Source organism: Babylonia areolata, chromosome 28 (assembly GCF_041734735.1).
Source record: "Babylonia areolata isolate BAREFJ2019XMU chromosome 28, ASM4173473v1, whole genome shotgun sequence".
Taxonomy (NCBI): domain Eukaryota; kingdom Metazoa; phylum Mollusca; class Gastropoda; order Neogastropoda; family Buccinidae; genus Babylonia; species Babylonia areolata.
The window spans coordinates 17,107,486-17,134,985 of NC_134903.1; the positions used below are offsets into that span (position 1 = coordinate 17,107,486).

General features: G+C 38.6%; 1 protein-coding gene across 3 annotated transcripts in view; it reads left to right on the forward strand.

The window, feature by feature from the left end:
* Positions 1–27,500, forward strand: part of LOC143302137 (uncharacterized) — an 88,284-nt gene that overhangs the window by 31,301 nt on the left and 29,483 nt on the right. The window lies entirely within an intron of this gene.

Below are 27,500 nucleotides of genomic sequence, written 5' to 3' on the forward strand. Positions count from 1 at the left end.
TGTGTCTGTGTGTGTGTGTGTGTTTGTGCGTGCATGTGCTTGTGTGTGTGTGTGTGTGTGTGTGTGTGTGTGTGTGTGTGAAATATTTTAATGTCACATTGATGAACATTGTGTGTGTGTGTGTGTGTGTGTGTGTGTGTGTGTGTGTGTGTGTGTGTGCAGGAAGTATTTTGAAGGGAAATGGTGAGTGTTGTTTCAAAATAATACAAAGCACACAAAATGTAGCATCTCTTTCTAATTCTATTCCTATGTACTTTCCTGGTATCCTCCCCTCGTTTCACCCCCCCCCCCTTCTACACTTCTAACATTTGTTTTTTTTTTCGGTGATTTTTTTTTCCAATCCATAATAATTCGCCGTCTGTGGGGAAAATCAGGGGAGTAAACTGACAGTACTAATTTGGTTTATACTTCTTTTATGCCCCGCACTTTGAGAACAAATGAAAATAGTCATTCACAGGAACAGGAAGGAGAGAGAGAGAGAGAGAGAGAGAGAGAGAGAGAGAGAGAGAGAGAGAGAGAGAGAGAGAGAGAGGATAACTGCTTCATGAGTACTGAATGATCATCAGTACATCTCTGGATATAGTGGTGTCAACTCTTAAAGATTAACAAGGAAATAATGAAAGATTTCTTTACAAATGTTTTTGTCATGAGGTAATCATCATGAATTTAGTTTTAAGGGGATGGAGAGCCACGTGGTTCAAACGTGTCCATTTAACAAGAATGTTATTTTCTTGCATGGTAAAATGAACAGTCCGAGCACCAGCGTTACCTGTATCTAAATAGTATCATCAGCAAACATGTCACACTGCATTTTCTAGAGATAATGGGAGATCGTTGATATGTAATGAAAACAATATAGAACTCAGTACTGAACCCTGTGGAACGCTACTTTTGTTTTGAAGAATATTTGATGAACACATGTTGAAAGATACTGTTTGTTGTCTGTTGGAAAGAAACGAAATCAGTTCTGGTGTTTGAAGAGAGATTTATAAATTGGTAATTTTCTTTTCCAAAAGGAAAAAAAAAAAGTTCATGTAAGGCTGGACTGCAAACTACTAGCTTCACCTTCGCCGTACGTTGTGTTTAAATTCACATTGAGTATCTCCTCTGTGTGTGTGTGTGTGTGTGTGTGTGTGTGTGTGTGTGTGTGTGTGTGTGTGTGAGAAATGTTTTAATGTCACATTGATGAACATTGTGTGTGTGTGTGTGCAGGAGGACCTGGAGATAGTGAGTTTTGTTTTCAAATAATACAAAGCACACAAAATTTATTGCCGGAAAAAAGTGTTTGCGTGAATGTGTGTGTTGTGTGTGTGTGTGTGCATGTGTTTGTGTGTGCGTGTGTGTTGTGTGCTTGTATCTGTGCGTGCATGTGTGTGTGTGTGTGTGTGTGCGCGTGTGTGTGCATGTGTTTGTGTGTGCGTGCATGTGTGTGTGTGTGTTTGTGTGTGTGTGTGTGTGTGTGTGTGAAATGTTTTAATGTCACATTGATGAACATTGTGTGTGTGTGTGGTGTGTGTGTGTGTGTGTGTGTGTGTGTGTGTGAAATTTTTAATGTCACATTGATGAACATTGTATGTGTGTGTGTGTGTGTGTGTGTGTGTGTGTGTGTGTGTGTGTGTGTGTGTGTGTGTGTGTGTGTGTGCAGGAAGATTATTTTAGGAAAATGGCATTGTTTCAAAATAATACAAAGCACACATACATACATACATGCATAGATACACACACATCATAATGTGGTAATCATCATGAATTTAGTTTTAAGGGGATGGAGAGCCACGTGGTTCAAACGTGTCCATTTAACAATAATGTTATTTTCTTGCATGGTAAAATGAACAGTCCGAGCACCAGCGTTACTTGTATCTAAAATAGTATCATCAGCAAACATGTCACACTGCATTTTCTAGAGATAATGGGAGATCGTTGATATGTAATGAAAAACAATATAGAACCCAGTACTGAACCCTGTGGAACGCTACTTTTGTTTTGAAGAAAATTTGAGGAAAACATGTTGAAAGATACTGTTTGTTGTCTGTTGGAAAGAAACGAAATCAATTCTGGTGTTTGAAGAGAGATTTATAAATTGGTAATTTTCTTTTCCAAAAGGAAAAAAACTCATGTAAGGCTGACTGCAAACTACTAGCTTCACCTTCGCCTTACCTTGTGTTTAAATTCACATTGAGTATCTCCTGAGTGACTAGTCACCATGGTTTTTATATAGTCACTTCACTTGACACTTGGTGTATGTGCATGTGTTGTGTGTGAGTGTGTGTTGTGTGCTTGTATCTGTGCGTGCATGAATGACTGAAATGATTTTGTTATAGGTACCTGGAGGCGACACGAATGAGAGGCCCCGAACAAGAAACCTTGATCGGACGACACACTGTTAACCGCTGAACTGTCGCCGCCGCCTGAATTGTTGAACTAAGTTAAGCGCCGATTTATCGCGGTCGCTGATTTGCCGCGGGTTTATACAGACCTCCGCTGAATTGTCGCTGCCCGAAAAAATTGATCAGATATCATGATATAGATTAGAATCAACAGAGAATAAACACATGGGATATGGTAGCCTAATCGGAAGAATTGATTCGATGGTTTTGGCCCATTTGAATAGGCATGACTTTTGCTGTGAATGTACAGAAACTTACAACAATATGATAATTAATCGACACTTTAATGATGGAGTAACAAATGCTGCCCGTGTGTTTCTCTCCTTTTCTCTCTCTTCATTCAATATCACTGTATGCAACAGCTGCGTCGCCATTATCAAGCTGACACAGTCAAGTCATGTGGCGAACGATGGGGGATGTTTTTAAGGTCAGCGAGGAAAATTCTTGCAATGCTGATGATGTCAGAAATTGGTGTCTTTGGCTGTATACAACGTTTTATATCATCGCGTTATGACTTTTGTTCTCGGAAAACTTAGTGATTGAATGCTGTTAATGTTAGAAATAGGCGTCTTTATCTGTATATAGCGTTTAACTAAAATTGCGCCGTGACTTTTCTTCTCGAAAAACGTGATGACTGAATGATGATAATGATAGAAATTGGTGTCTTTATCTGCTATACAGCGTTTTTATAACATCGCGTTATGACTTTTTCTTCTCGGAAAACTTGATTAAATGCTGATAATGTAGAAATAGGATCTTTGTCTGTATTGTAGTGTTTTAAAAAATCGCACTATGATTTTTTTCTGAAAAATCTTGATGATTGAATGCTGATAATGTTAGAAATTGGTATCCCTATCTGTGTATAGCTTTTTACAAAACTGCGCAATGACTTTTCATCTCGAAAACTTGATGATTGAGTGATGATAATGATAGAAATTGGTGTCTTTATCTGTATACAGCGCTTTAAAAGATGAATTTTCTTCTTGAAAAACTTGATTGAATGCTGTTAATGTCAGAAATTGTTGCTTTATCTGTATGTAGTGTTTTAAAAAATCGCACTATGGCTTTTTTTTCTAAAAAAAACTTGATGATTGAATGCTGATAATGTTAGAAATTGGTATCTTTATCTGTATAATAGCGTTTTACAAAATTGCGTAACGACTTTTCTTCTCGAAAAACTTGATGATTGAATGATTTCTGTACATACCCCTTCAGAAGGGGCAAAGACATTTTGCAAAATAAATCATTCGTTCTGATAATTATTTGTAGTCTCTCTCTCTCACAGAGTGTGTGGTATTGTACTTGTGGTGACATTAGAAATAACCCTTATCACCCCTTTGTCAATAGACCAATGCAGGTAATGACAATAAAATATCAAGCAAAGCAAAGCATCAAAAGCATATATATATATATGTGTGTGTGTGTGTGTGTGTGTGTGTGTGTGTGTGTGTGTGTGTGTAGCCGATGTACAGAACCGAGTGGTTATTCAAGGGTGCGGTACAAAAGAACTAACTAAATGATGTTTGACTGAATTAAAGGATAGACAAGAATTCCTGCGCACAGGCCAGGAATATATAGAGGCCAGTACACAAATGGGTTTTTTTTAAAAATGTTTTATTTACATTAGTTATGTAGAAAAGAACTAAGAAGAAGAAATAATGGAGAAGAGATAATGAGAAGAAGATCTTAGAGAAGACAGTGCCTGAACAGACACAAGTAAACAGATGTCATGAGCACATGTCAGCACAAGTGATAGTAAAGCACATGTATACATATTACATGGAAAGATTATCACTCAGCTTGGAATAAGCAACAACATAATGCATATGTGTGAAGACCAAATGCTGACATCAAATGACATTTCTAATACATTTAAATAGTGCAGTTAAAGTGATTGATTATTTATTATTTTGTCAAGACTTTCATATGGCTCGGGCAAACACAATCTTAAATTTATCTCCAAACTACATTCACGTTAAAACTCTGTTGCATGGAGATCCTGTTCTCCAAAATCATACAAATATATTCATTTTTCAAACTGTTCACCAGTTTATCTCCGATTCAAACAGATTTTAGCTTAGAAAGTATTGTGAAGAAAGGGCACAACATGATTCTATTCGTAAAATATATGTTGGATTTATTTGACTGACCAAATATTCAAAGTTGAATGGATTGGCCAATGATCTGTTAGAATTACTCCTCTCCCCTCTCTTCCCCCTCCCCACCACCTTACCCACCATTCTTCTAAATTTTATTCTTCTTCTTCGTGTTTTTTCTTCTATTAGGCCAGTTACTCTGGTGATAATAAATTTAATCTCATGTTAATATTGATAATTAGCATTATTTTACTATTATTATGTACTGTTTGTTTATTTGTTTTATTTCATTATTTCATTACTTACTGAATGTTATTTGATACAAGTCATAATATGGTTCATCAGCCGTCATGATAAAATTGAAGTGCAAACGTTGTGAGCACAGTATAAGCTTTAAGCTTGTTGATGCTCTTTTGTCATTCATTGCATTGCAATCATGTGTATTGTTGAATAATTAAAGATTATTAAAACCAAGTGTTGATTATTTAAGATGAATTTATAATCTTAATTTAAGTCACCTGAAGAGGGTCAGTTTTAACGATCTCATTGAGGGAAATTACAAACTGCGTTAAAATCAGTTTAACGTAGACAAACATAAATGGAATAGACTTTAAGATGGAATCGCGACGATTCTGCCAGTATATAATACTTGTAATTTACTGATCCGACAAAAGAGATATTAATTAAATATGGTGGAGCAGAAACACAGATTCCAGCTCAGCCAATAGTGTACCCTGACTGGTTGAGGAGTAGGCAGTCTGGCAAGAAGGACAAAATGACGTAAGCGGCTTTGCGTTCCAAACCGGGGAATGGCGTCACACAATCTGTGTGGGCTGTTGAAGTCCAGTTGCGAAAACTGACGTCATCTGCTCATACACCTTTTGTGTGAACCAGTTTTTGAAACAAGCAGTGCTTGGTTATATATATATATACATATATATATATATATATATATATATATATATATATATATATATATATACATACATATATATATATAAATATATATATATATATATATATACATACATACATATATATATATATATATATATATATATATATCCACACATACACACGCACCACACACATGCACACGCACACACCACACTCTCTCTCTCTTTCTTTCTCTTGTCTGGCCTCATTTTTCTGTTCGAATAAAACGAATGACGAGAATAAACAACCTACTGTGAATGTAGCAATAACCCTTCTTTTTTCGCTCTCTTTATTCAGTCAAAATGGCAGAAACGGTGCTCTCCCCTACTCCCCCCACCCCCATATATATATATATATATATATATATATATATATACATACATACATACACGCACGCACACACACACACTCCATCCCACCCACTCTTACCCTCCTACATCCCCCCCCCACACACACACTGACACACACAATCTTTCTCTCTCTCTCCCACCAATCACACGCACACACACACTGACACACAATCTCTATCTCTCTCCCACCAATCACACACACACACACACTGACACACAATCTCTATCTCTCTCCCACCAATCACACACACACACACACACTGACACACAATCTCTATCTCTCTCCCACCAATCACACACACACACACACACACACTGCCACACAATCTTTCTCTCTCCCACCAATCACACACAGACACACCACACACACTGACACACAATCTCTCTCTCTCCCCCCAATCACACGCACACACACCACACACACTGACACACAATCTATCTCTCTCTCTCCCACCAATCACACACACACACACACTGACACCAAAATCTCTCTCTCTCCCACCAATCACACGCACCACACCACACACACTGACACACAATCTATCTCTCTCTCTCCCACCAATCACACCCCACACATACTGACACACAATCTCTCTCTCTCTCTACCCACCAATCACACGCACACACACCACACACACTGACACACAATCTCTCTCTCTCTCTCCCAATCACACCACATACACTGACACCATCTATCTCTCTCTCTCCCACCAATCACACACACACACCCACATACTGACACACAATCTCTCTCTCTCTCCCCCACCAATCACAACACACACACACTGACACACAATCTCTACTCTCTCCCCCCAAATCACACACACACACACACACTGACACACAATCTCTATCTCTCTCCACCAATCACACACACAACACACTGACACACAATCTATATCTCTCTCTCCCCACCAATCACACACACACACACATGACACACAATCTATCTCTCACTCTCCCACCAATCACACACACACACACTGACACACAATCTCTCTCTCTCCCATCAATCACACACACACACACACCACACACACTGACACACAATCTATCTCTCTCTCTCACCCCAATCACACACACACACACTGACACACAATCTATCTCTCACTCTCCCACCAATCACACACACACACACACACTGACACACAATCTATCTCTCACTCTCCACCAATCCACACACACACACTGACACACAATCTCTCTCTCTCCATCAATCACACACACACACACACCACACACATTGACACACAATCTATCTCTCTCTCTCCCACCAATACACACACACACACAACACACCATAACTGACACACAATCTATCTCTCTCTCTCTCCCACCAATCACACACACACACACACATACTGACACACAATCCTCTCTCTCTCCCACCAATCACACACACACACACACACACTCACACACACAGCCGCATCAATGAGATGTTAACATATCCTCTTACAGCCCACTGGGGAGCAATTAATTCACCACTCACCGTGTCTGGGCTCGACACAGGAAGGTGGGACCCAGTTGTCTCATTCCACCGTTTAAACCTTTCCCAACCCAAGTCAGGCCCTCGGCAGTTCACAGCTGGGTGGAGCGAGAAAAATCGGAATAAAGTGTCTTTCCTAAGGACATAACACCATGCCGAAACAGGGCCTCGAACCCCTGGTAAGTGGTGACGTGTGGAATCACAAGTCCATCACCTACCCGATTCTGTCAAGCGCTTCCACAGGTAGGCTTGACGACGTTATGATTTGATTTGATATAGCGCCTATCCTCGGTCGGAGACAAGCATGAGCACTTTACAACTCGGCGTCATTTGCAGAACAGGCTGACTCACCTGGGCAAAGCAGACTGAGGGCTGCCATTGGGCGCTCATCATTCGTTTCATGTGTTATTAGATCAGATTTCAGGCACGCAACACATACACACTCAGGACAGACATTAACACTTTACGTGCATGACCATTTTTGACTCCCTTGTGTAAAACAAAGTGAGTCTATGTTTTAACCTGGTGTTCGGTTGTCTGTGTGTGTGTGTGTCTGTGTAGGTGTGTGTGTGTGTGTGTGTGGTAACTTTAACATTGACATTTTCTCTAAAAAAAAAAAAAAAAGCCAGATTATATGCAAACTGCATTTACTGTTATAATTCTATTTTTTGCATTCTCTAAACTAGGCACTTTGATTGGTATTCTGACACAACAAGAGCAGTCATTATTATCATTTTTTTTGTTCAAACAGGAACTTCTTTTGCTAAGCATGGAAGTTTTATTTATTTTGCAAACGTATTGGTGCAGATAGTAAAAAAGGGAAATTAATCTGTAATTAATGCTAGGGGACTTAATTTGCTTTAAACTGATCTTTCTCATCTTAAACATTACATTATTGAAATTATACTCAATACATAAAAGCTTGTGTGTTTCACTCTCAGTGTACAGGGCTTTCACTATGTTGTTTCGCCCAAGTGGTCTTTTTCGGGAAAATACTAAAATCAATACTGACGAGTGGACTTTACAGATCTATTGGCTGAGCCCTGAAGGTCATGGGCAAAAATCAATTGGTACACATATTAAAACACATTCAAAGCGCGTGCTCATATTCTTCGCGAACGCGAACGACGCCATTTTGTTTCAAGTTGTTGACCCTGCCCGTTCAATCCTATATTCAATGGACAATACACGATAACATGTGATGGAAAGTTGGAGAAGGGAGACCGATATATTTATTCAAGAAAGATTTGTGATAAGCGCCTATCCTACTTACTGGATTATGCCCCCAAACTGTCATAAAAATATCCAACAGAATCAGTCGGAATTCAGTTAAAAATTGTAAAACCATGCGAGTTAATCCCTAGAGAAAACGGCCTAAATGTGCAGTGTGATTGCGGCGATAGCCACGTCTCCTTTACGCGGACTTAACATTCACCGTACTGGTTATTTTCCCACTTATCCCATATTTAGTGGGTCTCACAGACCCCACACTCGCTAAAGAAGGAATCCAGAGCTTACCCCCCTATTCATACATCGTGGGTCTGACAGACCCATACAAATTAATGTGGCTTTTCCAACTTCAATAGACTGAGCAACACGTTCCTGTCATCAGATCTTTTCCCACCCCTCTTCCGGCCAATCAATAGGCAGCCTCTGTATGTGTGTGTCTGTGTGTGGCACCCTTTCTGTATGGTGTTTTGTGTGTATGTGTGGCAGCCTCTGTATATATATATTTTTTTTTTTTTTTTGTGTGTGTGTATTTGTGTGCGTGCGCGAGCGTGAAAGTATAAACGTCAGGAGAGCTCTGTGCGCGCGCGCATGTGTGTGTGTGTTCGTGTGTGTGTAGGGATGAGGTATGTGTGTGTCTGCATGTGTACTGTAGGAGCAACGGAATATGGAATGTGGGGTGTACACACACACACACCACACACACCACGCACGCACCCCACGCAGCACGCACGCACGCACGCACGCACACACACACACACACACACACACATATTTTATATGTCATCGTCGGGAAAAAGGGGTAGGAAAGATGTACGTGTAACAAAGACCATGTGCGGCCCCGAGTTTTGGGAAACAGACCATCGCCTTGTAGTCTCGAAGCTGAATATTCGAATCCAGCCCAAGAACGCCCCAAGGCCAGAAGGCTCCAAAACGGCTTAAATCGCTAAGCTGAAAAACATCACCATCAAACAGTCCTTTGTGGAGCTGCGGAAGATCGTCTGGAATCCGCCTCTCTGGAAACCCAGAATGTGGAGTCTGACTGGAGGCCCCTGTTTGAGCTGATCTATAGAAACAGCTTCAGAGCCCCTGGGACCCATGACCAAAAAGCACAAGCTGGTTTGATGAAAACTGTGATGAAATCAAGCAGCTTCTGGATGAGAAACGCCGTCTGCATCAAGCCTCCTGAGAACCCCAAAGTCCACATCAAAAAGGAAATGCGTACGATGCCATCCGCAGGACTGTTCAGCAAAAGTTACCCCAGATGCGGGAAATAAGTGGCTGAGTGACAAAGCTGATGAGATCCAGGGATATGTGACAGGCCGATATGAAGAGGTTCTAGGATGCCTTAAAAGAAGTCTAGGGCCCCCAAAATCATCGGGATCATCCCCCCTCCTCAGTGCAGAGGGGAATACCTTGACACCGAGAAGGAGAAAATTATCGAACGCTGGGCTGGCACTTCAACAGTGTCTTAATCGCCCTTCCTTCATAAATGATGAAGCCATAGACCGTCTCCCACAAGTCCCCATCAACGAAACACTGGCGATCCGCCAACACCTCTTGAGACCCAGAAAGCAATCATCTGCTATCCAGTGGCAAAGCACCTGGCCTCAGACTCCATACCAGCAGAGGTCTCAACGATGAGGCACTGTGCCTATGAGAAGCTCCATCAGCTGTACTCACTCATGTGGAAAAGAAAGATGATCCCCAGGATTTCAAAGATGATCTATCATTCACTTGTACAAGCGAAAGGGGAACCGGCAAGCCTGTGATAACCATCGGGCATTTCCTTGCTCTCCATCGCAGGCAAGATACTTGCCAGGATCCTACTAAACCGCCTCACAGACACCCTTGACCAAGGTCATTTGCCTGAGAGCCAATGTGGATTCCGGAAAGAGCGCAAAAACCACCGACATGGTGTTTGCTGCAAGGCAGCGCAAGAAAAATGTCAGGAGCAAAATGCTGCTCTGTTTCCACCTATGTCGACCTCACTAAAGCCTTCGACCCCGTGAGTAGAGAGGGACTGTGGAAGATCATGGCCAAGTACGGATGCCTACCAGCCGCCGTGGCGAAAGTGGTTAGCCCTCGCGGATGGACGGCTGGGAGGACGCGGGTTCGAATCCCAGCGGAGGGGGTTTTTTCGGCCCCTTTGGGCCCGGCTCCTACCCAGAGTTGAGTGTGCTGTGGGCTTAAATGGGGAGACTGGGACCACACCCGTCGGTGTCATCAAATCAAGGATGCGTCTTTGGGTGTGTTGCTCTAATTACCTGACCAACACTGCAAGTGTCTGTATCTCTCGGGCCTGGTTAACGCCGGGATATCATTTTGACAGGAAGCGTTTGAGTACAGCCTTGTCACGCAGTCCCAACCAAAATGGACCTCCTAGCAACATCGTCATCATCATCGTCATCCTCCTCCCCCTTCAAACGTCATCAATATAAACAAATAGTCTCAAAGTCTGTGGCCTTTCATGCCCTGCTTCATGGTGACCTCAGTTTCGATACCCCTCCACTTCCGTGCTTTGGGTGAGTCCTGTCAATGTCGTCAGTGTCGGCAGATTCATGGGGGGGCTGTTGTTTGAGGGACGTGGTGGCGGTTCCACTCTGGGAGGACGCTCGCTCGTCTGGCTCCGCGACCCAAGCCATTATTGTCGTTAGTAGGGGGCTTAGTAAAGGGGGTGTCCTAAGTACGTTTAAAACAGAACAGGCACCACGAAAACCACTGAAGTGGGCTCAGCAGCAGTGCAGGGTCTCCTTGGTGTGTGGCCTCCAGGCGACCTAACATCGATGGTTCCCTGTTGGGACTGCCGACGCTGGGACTGCGACGGACGAACCCCGGGTGTGGCCGTGTATGGGGGGAAACTAAATGAGCGGCGTGGGAGTAATGCCACTGAAACGGCGCAGATGATGGGCAGCAAAAAAAAAAAAAAAAAAAAAGTACGGATGCCCTCGGAAATTTATTTCCCTTTGGGCAGCCAATTCCATGAAGGCATGCAGGCTCGAGTCCAGGACAATGGCGAAACATCTGCTTTCCCTTTTGCTGTCACAAATTGGGTGTCAAACAAGGCTTTCGTCCTGGCTCCAACGCTGTTCAGCTTCATTTCTCTGCAATGCTTATGATGCCTTCAGAGATGGCGATGTTGGAATCGACCTAAGTACGAAAAAAGATGGCAAGCTAACTTGATGGCAATTAATAAACTTGATAATCAAACAAAATATAACTTGCCTGAGGCAATGAACCGGTAGACTGCTGTACTGTTGTGTTCTCCGTGAGAGCCGGATGCGATGTGCCAGCCAACTACAGAAGCAGTGAGGTAGCCTATGTGTCATCAGTCACGTACGCACAATACTTCGTTCCAGTAGTACAAAGGGATTATTGGTTTGTTTCCCTTCTTTTGCGAGTATGGGTCTGAGAGACCCACGAATTACGAATAAGGGTACTTTTGTGTTTTCTCTTCTTTGGGGAGTATGGGTCTGTAAGACCCAAAAACGTAGGAATGCGGTAAAAATTTTCACAATTTCGTTAACTGATTAACTAATCAGTTAAGTGTACATTAATTTACTAAAATGATGCATATGTTGTGACAAAAAAAAGTCATGGAAATTTCAAATTAATCGGACACCAAATATATTATTTTAAAGGCATTTTTTAAGGCAAAAATTTGGGTCTGTCAGACCCACCAAAGTACGGGGAAGGTTAAAAAAAATTTTTGTTATTTTCCCTTAAAGATTTTTTGAATGCCCAAGATACACCAGAATAATATTGATTTAACAGCGTTCTCACTGCGAATACCCCAATTGATTTATCGCCCTTTAAAAAAGTATGTTCAAATATTAAATTTTAGAACGTCAGTTAAGGAGCCATGATAGTGTAATGGGGTAAGACAGTTTCTCTCACCCAAAACACCGGGGTTTCGAATCTGGTTAGGACTTTTGTTTTTTTAACCGAAGCTTTTATAATTAACAAATACAGAACACATTTAACGATTATATTATATTTTATATATAAAATATATTTTTTTTTCTTCTTAAAGTGTATCACAAGTGAGCCTTGAAGGGCCCTTTCCTCCTTGTTTTTATTTACCCGCTATGTAGGCAGTCTACTCCACTTTCGGGGGGTGTGCATGCTGGGTATGTTCTTGTTTCCAGAACCCACCGGAAAGCTGACATGGGTTACAAGATCTTTAACCTTTCACCGCCAAGCTCGCATTTATGCATAGGGGTGGTAGGGACCTATGTCACTGAAAGGTGACCATTCATTTGGTCTGTTATCCATGAACCTACTACCTTAATGTTCGGTGATAGGATAGGCCATATTTTTATAAAATCGCAGGGGGAATCCCCAGCTATTCTTAGCCATTGTATTTTCTGTGTTTATACCACAAGGGAATTTTGTAAATCTAAATTGACTGGCGGGTGAAAGGGTTAACGTGCGTATTTGAACTTCTGTGTGCATATACGCACGCAGGGGGTTCAGGTACTAGCAGCTCTGCACATATGTTGACCTGGGAGATCGAGAAAAACTCCCCCATTTACCACCAGGCACCCTTCTGAGATTCGAACCGGGACCCTCAGACTGAAAGTCCAACGCTTTAACCATCCTTTTGCGCCCCGTAAACCCATGAACGATAATTACGCCATAAATTGAACTTTGGCGACAGATATATCTTCTTTGAAGTGTTCAAAACAATACCTTCACCCCGTCGCGGAACAGCAGTACGTAGAGGTTTAGATACAGTACTCCTAAGACGTTTGAAATTGCCTTTGATTCATGGCAAAAGCTTTGCGTCCCCTTTTGCCCAATCCCTGCCTCTCTCTCTCTCTCTCAAACAAAAACCCAACAAAAACAAAAAAACACCCTAAAAATTAATGCATGTTAAAAAAAAAATTTTTGGGAAATGGGGGCGGACGAGATATGGACTGTTTTTACGGGGGAAGGTTGAAGAAAGCTCTAAAAGTAGTGTCTATGTTTAAATGGAAGCTTTAAAAAGGAAAGAGTCGTTAACTGAAGGATTTTTTTCGAAGTAAACACAAAGAATCCTAACCAAAAAGAAAGGGTTCCCAGATGGTTTTGTACCGAGAAGAATAGCTGATATAATCGGGGACAGTTCCATTGAGAGGTGAGAAGCCCACTGAAAGGGGTTTTATTAAAAATGGGGGGAGAAAGAAAAGTTTAGAAAGGGTATAAAATGTTCACTTTTGGAAAATTTTAAATAGTTTCGCGGCATTTTCTAAACCCTTTTTTAAAGTTTAGAGCATACTTTAGGGTGATCAACATGACGAAAAAAAAATTTGAGAATGATTCGAGTACATTATAAACAAAATACGTCTCACAAAACCCTTTGGGAACTCCTTTTTTATCAATAGGGGGTTTAAAAAAGCCATTTAATAAACTGTTGTTCCTAAGTTTTATTTACGACAGGCGACCCTTGACCCCCAAAAGTTGGTTACAGCTTAGCGAATTTCGTGGAAATTTTCGAAAGAGGGGACAGATCAGGGGAAAAAAGAACTAAATTCTATCATCATAACACCAGCGATTTGAAAAGTTTTTGCAGCTTTGAAGGGGAAAAAGTTTCAGAAAGTGCTCCTCTGAAAGGGCGGGTGTGGACAAGTGGTTTAGTTTTCAGGGGGTCAAGGCTGGGCAAACCCCAAATTTTCGATCAGTTTTGACACGAACAAAAAGGGAAACCTTACAAAGGTATTGGGGACATAACAAACGTACGAATTGACCTCCCCTTCTCTCTCTGCACAATCCCTTTCCTAAACCCCTTTCCTTCTTGTCTCTCTCTGTTTAGATTATTTTAATTGATTGTATTAGATGTGGTATTATTCGAACCTGGAATGCTGTCTATATAAAAGAGGTTTTTTAAGCTAAAACGACAGTATTTTTTTGTTTATTTTTTATTGCCCTGTGTAATTGTTATACACTAATTTTACAATTAGATGCGCAAAATTTTTTTTTCCCCCCTTTTTCATGTGGGGCTGTCCCCCCCCCCCTTTATTTTTTGTGTGTGTGTGTTTTGGTGTGTGTGTGGGGTTTTTGTGTGATTGATTTTGATTTATTTTTTGTCATAAAACCCCAAAGGGATTAATAGACAAAACAAAGAACAAAGAAATAAAAACGGTCAAAAATACGCTCCCTGAAATCATTAGTTGGCGGGGGGTTTTTTTTGTAGTATCGCAGGTGAATAAAAATTGGTTTTTAGGATTTTGTTTTTATTTTTTAGAGATAACATTTGATTGATAATATGCTGTTATTTGTGATTAGATGGTTTGAATTTTAATAAATCATACTAAAAAGTAATTCATCTTCAAAAATTTCACATTAGCACAAACCTTTTTCTTGGGAATGTTTGCATATCTTCCTCTTTTCGATAATTAAATGGTGCGTTATCTGATTGACAAAGTGTGTTTGTCAGGTGATTTTTCAGTTAGAAAAATTCTTTTTGATAAGTTTTTTTAATTTTTTTTGTAGAAGTTTAATCTGCTGTATTCATTTTTCTTGTTTCCGAATTGTACATTCTTTTCTTAGTTGTTGGGCCCCGAAATGTAAATTTAAAGTTGCTGTTACAAAATGTCGATGATTATTCCAAACGCCCAAATCCCTTTGTGAAAAATTTTCTTTCAATTGACCGGGGTTTTTGAATTGTGCGGTTGGGTTTCATCATCGACATAAGCCCTTTTTTGATTGGCAAATCTCATGTGCATCGAATATGAGCCCGGGGTCAAAACTTGCTTTTAATTAATTCCAATTGAAATCTGCCCTTTTTCTGTGATTTGGGCAGATTCTTGTCTTTAATTCCCCCTAGAAGCGTTGAAAAATTTTTTATATGCATTTGTTCTGTTTTTTTCGAAAATAAAATTTTCTAAAGAAATCTGTCACCCTGTTTAAATTTAATTGGTGTTTTAGTTTAGCCCATGGGAACCCAAATTCGGATCCATTGATAAAAAAGGTTTTAAAAAAACGAATAAAAAAGCTGCGTAAAATATCCAAACAATATCTTGTTTTTTTAACGATTCTCGGGGGGAATTTTCTGTTTTTCAATCCCGTTTGGGGTGCTCTTGGGCAAATGGAACGTTCCATTTTTGGGTAAAATTTAATATACCCAAAGTATTGTTTGACGTTGTCTGGATTAATCATTGCCTTTGTGAAAATAACAGGCATTGGGGATCGGTGTGTGGGGGAAAAAATATTACTTATTTTTTCTATGTTAATTTTTAAATCCCAGTTTTCACAAAAAGATTGAGTTTTTTAGTTTTTTGTAATCCTATTTTTGTCGGGCAAAATTACTAGATCATCTGCTATATAAACACAAAAAACACTATCACTTTTGTCAAGGTCTATGGATAGTGGTCAGTAACCCCCGCATTTCGGGAGCTCATGATAAAGATTTTAAATAAAGTGGGACGATGTTTCCCCTTTGTGTCCCCCTTCATATGGGTTTTTCAGAAAAAATCCCGATCGTTCTTGTGCAAGCTGGGCATTTTCATACATGTTTTTTGAATAACTCTAAAGAAATTTCCATTTTACCGATTTGAACATTTTAGTTTTGGCGTGATGCCAGACCCTTCAAATGCTTTCTAAAAATCAACAAAACAGCAGTAAAAGGCGATTCATTCTTTTTTTTAAAGTAGTCAATTATCTTTTTAAGTATGAATATGTGGCCCGAGGTCTTATGTGATTTTCGAAAGCCATTTGTTTTTTGAGTAAAATTATTGCCCTTCGAGGTATTTTGTCTTTGATTTTTTTTAAATGAAAAAAAGATTACTAAGTGAGTTTTTTAGGTTTTTCCCTCGTTTTGGGTTTGGGGTTTTAAATTGGTCCCGATTTGTAAATTGGGTATCTAACCCTTTGTCCCCATATCGGGGAAACGTGCCTGGTTAAGGATGACTGAAAAAACAGTTTTAGTATTTCTGTTTTTTTCCGGTAAGCTACCCTTTATGATTTCTTTGTAACCCCGTCTTTTCCAGGCGTTTTTTTTTGTGAAAAGTTTCTGGATGCGTTGATTATTCTTTTGTAGAAATTGGGGAAAAACAAGATACGAAAGGTGTTTTAAATTTGAGTTTTTTTTTATTTTTGTGTTTATTTTTTCTTTTGTGCTATGGAAAAATTTTTTTTTTCCCAAATGATGTCCCCCCAATCTTCATCCATTTTGTGTTTTCTCATCGGGTTGTAACTATTTACCTATGGGAGTTTCTCTCGTTGGAGATTTTAGTCTTCATACACTGTTTGGTTTTTTTTTTGATAGCTTGTTCACCTTTGAATAACCCTTTTTTTTAAATTTTTTTTTTTGTTTTAACCCTTTTGGTATGAGTTTTAAATGTAAAAAACTTAAGGGATATCGTTCTGTTCGTGGGTTTTGTTTAGTGCTTTCTTAAAGATTTCAGTTCTCGCTTTGGATGTAACAAACTGATCAAACCTTTCTTTGAGCTTTGTGTTACGTTTTTTTACGGGAAATTTTTTTGATGAAAACTCCTTTGAGGGTTTTGCTAACGATCTTTTAAACCTTCAACTATAGTATTTCCCTTTTATTTGTGGGTAAATGTTTAAATCACTTTTGATTTCTTGAACAAATTTTTTGATTTGTCCCTTTTTTAGTGCATGACCCAAAACGCTGGGAATTTTCATTCCAGAAAAATTTAGTATAACTTCCGTTTTGGTTGTTGCATTTCCCTTTTTACTGTGAGGTAAAACGATTTTTTTTTCTGTTTCCTTCTGCAAGTACATTGGCAATCGTGGGAAATGATCGGGAAAAAAAGGACTGATACCTTTACATCATTTGATTGCTTTTGTGAGTCGTTCTGAAAATATAAAAAAAGTCCCCAAACGTGCTTTTTGTTGTGGCATTTAAAATTTCCTTTGAATCACCCCGGGTCCCCCTTTCCCTTTTGAAAAAGGGGTCATTGCTTAGCAATATCGATTTGTTTGCGACAAGTTTGTGAAAAAGTTTTGGGCCATTAGCATCTGCTTACTCTATCAGTATAACCGGGTTTAAAAGACGGTAGGTATTATCCGTTGTTGGTTTAAAATTCATCAGTAACCATTCCTGTCCTTGCATTGAAATTCCCCCCATAAGAAATATTGCCCTTTTTTTAAAAAAAAAATGTTCTATGTGCTTCCAACCTTCCCCTACTGGCGTGAGTAGTTTACCGAAAGTGATGATATGTGGTATATAGAAAAAGCCGAAAAATGTGTCGTTTTCCTTTTCAGCTGCGTTTGGCATATGGGTCCATACAAGCGCGTTGCTTTGGTAAAAAATTTTTAAAGTTTTTTAGTTCACCTTTAAAAAAACGATTTCCCCTGAAAACTTTCAAGCCCTTTTTTGTTTTTCTCGATAATAATGGGTTCCTGGGGCAAAATTTGGAATAAAAATTTCCTTTGTGTTTCATAATTTTTAAATGAGTTTTTTTTCCAAGAATCTATCATGATTGTAATTTTTTGATGAATTGGTTTTCTTTCGTTTATTTACGCCGAATACCCTTACTGTTTTATGAAAAATTTGTTTTTCCATGAAAGAATGTTTTACACTTTTACCTATGTCTACGTTTATCTGAAAAGGGCCCATTTCCGGGTGGATCTGTTTATGTCCGGTACATTCTTTGATCATAGTAGTTTTGTGTTGTCTGTCATAAAAAGCCATCCGGAGCGGGCTAACGTCGGAATATGGGGTGATCTGTATCCATCGTCCCTTTTTCACGGGGGGGACGCGGTGCCGGGGAAGTACCTTTTTCCCGTCGCCTCCCCGAACGCTGAGGTAGTCTTCCCGTGAGGTGGGGAAGTTTCGTTGTCCTCATGGGAAGGGGGGGGGGTGGCGTCGGTTGTAATTTTTCAGACCAACCTTCCCTTGGCCCGTTTCCCTGGATACTGATATTCTGTCTGTCTGCGAAGTGAGGAAAAGTGCTGAGTTCGGGGTATGGCTGAAAATGTCTCTCGCTCGAGGTGTTGTTTTTCCTCCCGGGTTTTTTTCTTACGGGGGTCGGGTTTGCTGTTGTGTTTCGCGCCATATGGTCCCTTTTCATGAAGTTTTTTTCCTTTTTGTTTCTATGCTGGGGTCCTGAAATCGTATGTTGGTTTGTTCTTGGTGAACGCCTTTTGGTAAGTCTGGGAGTTGTGGATTCCTTTCTTTGTCGGTACAGGTTGTACGACTCGTGGCATGTCTTTTCCCGTGGCTTTCCCCCAGCGTGTTTTAAGGTGTCGCGATGTTGGTGCCAGGAGACCGCACCTTTTGTGTTAGGGGGGGGTCCTCGTCTTTCAAGTGAAATCTGCAGAGGGTTGTTTGACCCCCGAAAGAGGTTGTCCTTAGAAAATTTGTATCGCAAGGCGTTTTAACAAGCTATTCTGCCTTTTGCTCTTTCTGACGGGGGGTTGGGCCTTGCTGATAATGATCTTGCTGCTTTCTTTCATTTTCTTCTTATTTGTGAACGTGAGGTCAGTTTATTTTGGCTGCTCGCGTCGAATTTTTAAGTCTTTTTAACCCCATGTAAGGGGGGGCGTCAGGATGTCGGAGTGGGGTCAAAAGTCACTGTTTGCAGGGGTTCTTCTTATCTCACGTTCAGTCCCTAAGAATGACGAGCCCTTGGGTTACGCCACTGATTACTGAATCAGCAGTAAAAAACACGGGGCAAGTCTGAGTGGTTGATCGTTGTATTTTTGATATTGCGTTGTTGTCCCTTTGGAAAAAACGCTTGAGTATCACTGCAGAGTGTCTGTGTTTTTTCTTGGGTCATGTTAACCCCGTGACATTGGCTCTTTTTTCTTTTGTCTCCTGTGTTTTACTGACTTGAGGGGGCGTGTGTTTTTCACTGTGTGTTCTGTTTTTTGGGCCCGGCTGAAAGTATCTGTTTGTAGGTTTTGTTTTTGAAACTTTGCTGGGGGCGGGACTGGGGGTCAGGGGGAGCGTAATTGTACTTATGCTTCCCGAAAATGGTTTGCTATTTTGGGGGGGGGGGGGGGGGGGTGGGGGGGGGGGGGTGTGTGTAATACCCCCCTTCCTGTCTGTATTGATGTGTTATGGCTGCGGTCAGTTTTTCAACAGCTCCGGTTTTTTCTGTCTGCAATGGCGCAATAAAAGATACAGGGTTTCAGACAGGGACTCTAGATTTCGCAGAGTGGACGTCACCGTCTGATATTGGTCTTCAAATTTTTCCCCATGTCGTCCCAATTTTTGCGTACTTAAAGTAGTCTGTTGATCAGATTGTTCAGTTGTTGAAGCAAATTTTCGATATTTTTCAAAACAAAAAAAAGTCCCCAAAATGTCTTGATTAATTTCCGCTGTCTTCCAAATATGAAGTTGGTACACGGGAGCTCATGCAGGCAAGGGCACTTTTCTGTTTTGTGTGTGTGTGTTTTTTGGGTGTTTTTTTTTTTCTTCGCGAGCCAAAAAAGAAAGCGGAAGTTTGTGGTCCCCCCTGGCCATGTTTGGCTCACACCTTCCCGCTTTCCCAAAAATTTGGTGTGAATTGTAAAGGGGGAATTTCATGCAGCTTTTTTCCCGGGTTTCCCCCCGGTATAAAATCAGAGTATTTGGGCCGGTTTAAAAAAAATCACCCCAGTTTTATCCCCTATGTTGAAGCCATCGCTCTACCCCGGGGGCACATTTCATTTAAAACCCAAGAAAAGAAAACCCGGTCTTTTTAAGCGGGGGGGGAAAAAAAATTTAAAACCTACCACAAAATAACCCCAAATTCATATGCTTTAAATTTAAAAAAAGGGCCATCACTAAATCTCCAGTCAGGGGTTTCCCGCCAATGTCCCGGCCAAAAAAACGTGCTTTGGAAAAAATTACTACAGGGGGTCCAAACCCCCCTTTAAAGGGGACAAAAAAAACGCCCAAGGAAGGTTTACTTTGGAAGGGAAAAGAACTAAACAACACACAAGAAAAAAAAAAAATTTCTGGCAAATCTTCTAGCTGTTCAGAACCAGTAAAACACCTTTAACGGAAACTTACTCACAGCAGTCGGGCATCTGACAAACTTTAAAAGCTGTTCAGAAAACAATAAACACCCCGGGGCCAAAACCCTTTTTGTCAATACACTAAACCCAAAACTTTTTGTAAAAAGCCCAAACCCCCCCTTTCAGGGGAAAAGAATAAATTTTTCCCCAAAGGTTCTGCAATTTCCAAATTTTGTTTTTTTTTACTTGGAAGTTTTAAATCACTTTTTTTGGAAAAACCCTTTTCTTATCTTTTTTGCACATCATGAAAAAAAAACGGGGGGTCAGAGGGCTCAATCCTAAACTAAATCAATATTGTCAAATTGCCGGTAAATTTCCAAATGAATTTATGTAAAGGTAAATGTTTCTTTTTTTTTTTCTTTTTTTAAGTACATTGACGATCCCTTTTTTTATTCTATGTATCTATACCTTAGGCAGAAGCAGGAGTAAGGGATAAAGGGGGGTGGGCGAAAGGCCCTTATTTCTTTTTTTGCAATAAAAACTGTAGAAAAAAATGTAATTTTGCTATCTAAATCCATTTTCTGCAAGACCCAAAAACTTCATAAAATTTTGCCCCCCCTTTTTCCCCTAAAATTGTTATAAAAAGCAATCTCCCTAAGTTAGGGGTTTTACTTTACCCTCCAGTTATTAAATAAAAAACAGAGCGAAAAGGAAAAGTTAAATTTTCCCAACCTATATTTCAGATTAAATATATAAAAGCTAAAAAACCCCATGTTATATTTATAGACAAAACTTTTGTATTCTTAAAACTATAGAGCTTTCTGTTTTAGAAAAAAAAACATTAATTGTTTAAACTGTTACTACCCCTGATGGAGTTTAAAAGGGTAAAAGCTGACTGGGTTAATGGTTTAGATTTTATCCCATAGCTGGATAATTTAGGGGTTTTTAAGGAAACCCGCCTTGTGGTGGAAAAAAAATTTGCGAATTCAAAACCAAACAATGATATCGCAAATACCATAGTTCATTTAACTTAACTTTTTTAAAGGGAGGGTTTTAAAATAACAAGAATCGCTGATGGGGCAAAAAAAAAATTTTTAAAATAAAAACACCCTCTTTGGGGGCACTGATAAAAACCATATTTGTAAATGAAAAAAGTTCTCAAAACACCACGGGGGAAGTGACCCCTTCCATTTTTGGAAATGGTTTTATCTTTTAAAACGGGGAGTTTAAAATTTAAAGATAATTTTTGGGGTTTTTGAAATATAATGAAAAAAAACCCAAATGGGATCTTTTGGTAATATGTTTGGTTTTTAAACTTGCTGTTTTAAATTTCAAAAAATGATTTTACATCTCAAGAAGTTTTTAGAAATTTGTTTCGGTCTCAAAGGGTTTGTTTTTTAGAAGGTTTGCTGAGGGTTTTTAATTCCAAAAATTTAAAGGGTATTTACCCAAACCCAAAACGGTCTGGAACCTTTGGGTTTGGAACGTCATGTAAAATTTTAAAATTTAATAAGAAAACAGAGGCTTTCAAAAATGGCATAGGTATCGAAAAAATAAAAACCCCAAAAAAAAAAACCCCAAACTGCACAAAAGTAAAAACAGGCAATAGTTTTAGAAATAAAACGTGGCTTTCCCAAAAAGAGTATACACAAATCTGATTAAAGGGACTGTACTAGAAACCCCAAACTCCCTCTTAAAAACTGTGGGGAGAAAAAAAGAAAAAAAGGGTTTGTCTTTAATTTTCCCTGACCTCCTTTTTTTGAAAATGAATTGTGTATAAAAATGGGGAAGAAAAGCCAAATTTTATTTGCGGATCTTTTCGAAAAATTTGGTCGGGACGAAAAAAATTCCCATCCTATGGAAAAAGGAAAAGGGAAACATTTTAAAAATTTTTGGGAATCCCCCTTGTGAAATGGAAAAGAATGTTAGCAGGGGAAATCTTACTTTTAACCAGACCAAAACGCGGGGGAAATTATACCGTCCCCAAAAAGGGTTTTAAAGGGTCAGGGAAATTTTCGACGGGGTTTCAAAACCCAATACCGTCAACATGATCAGACTTTTTTCCAAATATTTTTTAAAAAGATGTTAGATTTTTTTTCAGTTTTTGGGGAAAATTTGGTACCCTTTCCAACTGATTGGAAGAAAGAAACCCATAAAAACCTATTCACAAAAAAGGGAAAAACCCCTAAATCTACCCCTTTCCCAGTTACCGACCTGTTTCGTTAATTTCCCCTTTTGGGGAAATTTTTTGAGAGAATTTTAAAAACTAGTTTAGAAAAACTTTCTGGAAAAAGAAAGGGGAATTTTCCCCAAACTTTCCGGGGGTTTTTTAAAAGGGGAAAAGGGGGATTTTTACGATCATGTCGTCCTTTAAAACTTCTCTTGTTAAAAAAAGGAAACTCGAAAAGCGTCATCCCGGTCGCAATTTTCTTTGAAAATTATAGGGGCCTAGGGACTTGTGGGGCAAAAAATTTTTTGTTTCAAAAAGAAAATACGGGGGGTTGGGAGGTCATTTCAAAAATTTTTCTTAACATTCAAACCCAAGAGGAAAATTCCGGGTTGAGATTAGGGGGTTTATATTATCCAGATAAAGGGTCCGTCAATATGGGTTTTCCCCCGGGGAATGTGATTTCCCCCAAACTCTTTTTTTCACTAATGCTTTTTGTATGAAAAAAACAAAACAAATGGTGCCAATTTGTAGCTTATCCGATGAAAATAGCTCTCTGGAAGAATGGTTTAAAAAGTAATTTAAAAAAATACATAAACGAAATAAAATTTTAAGCATTTTTCAAGATGCCATCGAAAAACATTTTGGAATTTTTTGAAAGAAAAGGGGTTTTTTTCCCGTCTGCTGAAAAAACTGTTTTCGTCATATTTACTAAAAAAAATTGATTTTAATTTGAAAGGGAAAGGGTTTCTATTAAAATTTCAGGTAAAAGATTTTCAAACATATATCCCAATAAAGGGTGGGAAATTTTTTTGGGGTTATCTCCCTTTTTAAAATTTTTTTGGACTAAAAATTTTTTTAAAAACCTTATTGAGAAAGCAGGGAAAAAAATAAACTTATTACGTTTGCTTTTGGAAAACCCCGTTTTAAAATTTTGGCAAAATTGATCAATTTCGGGAAAAAGGGAATAGTCCGCTAAATAAAAACATATGGTCAGGAAATCTATTTCCTGGTTTTTTTTTAAAAACCCGAAACTTTATAACTACAAGTATTGATTCCTTAGCTTTTAAAATTGGGGAATTTGGGGTTTCCGCGATGGGGTTTAACGAAAAAACCCTCAAAGAAACTGGTTTTTTTGCCATTACCTGAACAGGGAAAATTTTGGGGCCTGTAAAATTAAAGGTAAGGGGTAGGAAACTGTTCCAAAAAATTTGGTTTTTTCCCCTTTAAATTGATGAAGAAACGACATCTTAGAAAAAATTCGAAAAAAACTGAAAAACACGCCTTTGTTCGAAATTTTCTAAGTCAGTCTTTTAGAGTTTTTGTCTCCTTTTCCCCGGGTTGCGAAAAAATTTCCCCTTGTTTTCCTTCCCCCCTTTGGGTGTTTAGCAAGCAAATTTATTTTTACATATGGACCCAATTTTAAAAAGAGTGACAGTCCACCCTTTTTGCCTTTTTCGGGCCAAAAAATATTTAAAAAACGTTTCAAATATTTCCTCCGGTTTTCACAGATGGATCAAATTTGTAGTAACCTGAAGTTGGAGCCGCTTTTGTAATTTCCCCCAGCTTTAAAAATTAAAAAAGGATTCCCCTTAAAATAAAGGTTGTTTAAATTTTTAAATGCTGAATTTTTTTTGCAAATTTTGATGGCTTTCAAATTTTTTTGTGAAATGTCTTGGGGCCTGCAAAAATCCTTTTTTTGTCTGATTCAAAAATTTACATTGAAGGCTTTAAAAAATCAAAACCCTTTATCTGAACGAGCAATATTATGTACGAAATTTTTTTATTTAAAAACACCAGTTAATTAAATTTAGGAGCCCCCGACATTTTTTCTCTTGGGGGGTTTTCCCGGGCATTTTAAACTTGTGGCAACGAAAGGCCCCTTTTTTTTTGCCCAAGGGGCGGCCCTCCCCAAAAATTCTGATTTAACAATCACAATTTTTCCCATTTTGGGTTTGAAGTTTTTATAAATTTTCTCAACAAATCCCGGAATTTCAGGGCAAAAAAGTTTTAGAAAATCAAAAAAAAAGCTCTTTGGGGGGACTCTCTCTTTTCCCGCAAGAAAAAAGGCACTAACCCCCCCAGGATCAATTTCCACCAAAAAAACTTGAAAAACACAGGTAAGAACAAAAGGGGTTTCCCGATTTTTGAAACCGTCACCATATTATTTGTGGAAAAAACCCTTTCATCCCACATTTTTTTCTGTGTCCCGATAAATTTACATTTAAAAACCCCCTTTAAGATATGTTTTCAACCTTTTTAAAACTTCCCTTTTTATGTCCCAGCGTTTTTTACCCCAGCAAAAAAAAAATGGTTTGGTCCCCTGACAAAAACCGCAAATTGGGCCTAATTTTTTAAAACCCAATTGGTTTGGTTTTTTTTTAATTTGTTTCATTTCCCCCTTTTTGTTTTTCAGAGGTTCCCCTTGTTTTATTTTTAAACCAAAAAAAGTTTTTCGTTTTTTGGGTATTTGCTCAGATTTTTCTTGTAGGGGCAAAGTTCCCCTTATTCAATTTTTGGAAAGTTCGACCCTAACTTTTTAATATGTTTGTTTTTTGGATTACATTACGAAACCTTAATTTGGGGGAGGGGGAAAATTTAAGGGGGGGAAGGGGGTTGGGAATTTTTTTTTGGGTGTGTGTGTGTGGGGTGTGTTGTGTGTGAGGGGGTGTTTTTTAAGAGTGAGTGGGCAGGGGGAAAAAAAGGGAAAGGGGGAAAAAAAAATGGGCTTTTTTGGCATGCATGGATTAAGTAGAAAAGGGTGGTTGGGGGGGAAAATTTTGTAATTTTGGGGGGCGTTTGAATATTTTTTTTTAGATAATGGGTTTTTAAGGAAAATTTGGTTTCCTTGATTTGTTTTAAAAATGTTTGTTTGTTTGTTTTTGTTTTTTTGGTGGGGTGTTTTTTTTTTTTTGTTTTTTGTTTTTTTTTTTTTTTTTTTTTCTCCTTCCTCCAAATCAGAATTTCCTTTGTTGCTCGTTAATTTTTATTCAATTGGGTTTCAAAATGAAATACAACAAAGGTTAAACTGACAAAAAATGGTTTAGTCAGTCATTTTTTTTCAGTTTAACTTTTATTTACTATAAAGGGGTTTTTAGACGGAAAGGAATAAAGTAGTGTATAAAGGAAAGGAAAATTCATGGGAATATTATGAAAAAAAAAAAGGAAAATTCATGTTACGTATTTTAGAGGAAAGGTTTTTATTATTTAAAAAAACGGCCCAAAGAGGGTTTTGGGGGTGTATTGAAAGAGGTGCATGGGAAGGGGAAAATGTATATGCATAAACCCAAATATAAACCTACAACAATTTTAAATATAAATAACAAAATTAATTTTAACACATCAAAGGAATACCAACTGGACTGGGGTTTAAAAATTTCCCGAAAAAAAATTTTAAGCAATGAAAAATATTCAAAAACTTTTTAGTGGCTAATGAAAAATTGGGGAAAAAAAGTCCTTAAATACCCTCCCTTTTGGAAAATTTAAAGGGCTTATGCTCGGGGCAATGAATTTAGTAGATGAAATTACAGTTATTTGCTTACCCCATTTTACATTTTATATTTTTAGGGGAAAAAAATTTTTTCGAAAGGCTTTTAAAAAGAATTCTAAAACTTAAAAACCCTTTAATTTTTCTTGAATGTGGGTGGTGTCCAAAATTTTGAAAAGGTTTTGGGGTTTTTGCTGCCCTTCTTTGTGTTTAACAACATTGGGAATTCGGATTATTTGAATCTATAAGTAAAATTTTTTAAAACGATTTTCTTGAAACTTTTTTTTATAAACTAAAGTAGATCTTTTAAATGTGCAAGTTTTTATTGCGCCTTCGAAATTACGGGGCTGCCCTTTTTAAACTTTTCTTTGGGCTACCCACTCATTTGAAAAATTTCCCCATGCGAAAAGGGACCCAAAACCCAAAAAATTTTTAAACCCCCTTTTGTCGTTGGTGAATAATTTTGTTTTATTTCCATTGTCATCTCAATTCCTTCTTTGAAATTTGGGGGATTCTAACCCTTTTAATATGACTTGAGTCTACAAAATAATAGAAATTTTATGCAGTTTTCGGAATTTTTAAAATAATTTTAACCCAAAAATATGGGATAAGTTTAGCTTTTGGAAAAAAGGAAAAATTGTCTACCAAAAATAGTATAATTTTTTTTAAATTTTCAATGAAGGAATTCCAAAAAAACCCCTCCCGAAAATTTCCTCTTCTAGAACAATCCGTTGTGTTATATATTTATAAAATATTTTTTTAAATTTTTTAAAAGATAATTAAATATTTTATTTTTATATGGGGGGACACTTCAGGGTTTTTTAAAAAAAATGGTTTTTGTGGTTTTGGGGGGTTTTTTTGTGTGTGTGTGGTGTGTGGTGGTGTGAAAGGGAGAAAGAGAAGACTCCCAAAGGGAAAAAAGTGTCAACCTCCGGCCTGTAAACATTTTAGGGGGTCATGCACACACATGATCGAAAAAAAGAAAAGACAATGAGTAAATGAACGGAAAAAAAAAATGCCAAAGGTTTAACACAACACATTTGTCGGAATGAAAAGGGTTGTTTGGTCCAAAAGTAAAATCCTGCTTCAAGATCTTCCCTTCTTTTGAACGCATGAATATGTACATATCGACATTTCTTGTTACCCTCACATCTTCGTTTTTTAACAACTGTGCCAGTTCTACATGATAATCTCTACTATACTGCCTATGTTAAAAAAAATTATTTCTCTCTTAAAGGACTGTAGACATCGAAAATGTAGCAGAAAATAAAATTCATCCCCCTATTGATTACGGAAGTGTGTGTGTGTGTGGTGTGGTGTGGGGTGTTTGTGTTGTGTGTGTGTGTGTGGGGTGGGGGAGAGAGAGAGAGAGAGAGAGAGAAAAGAGAGAGACAGACAGACAGACAGACAACAGACAGACAGACAACAGACATACGGATAGACAGTCAGATGCACACACACACACACAC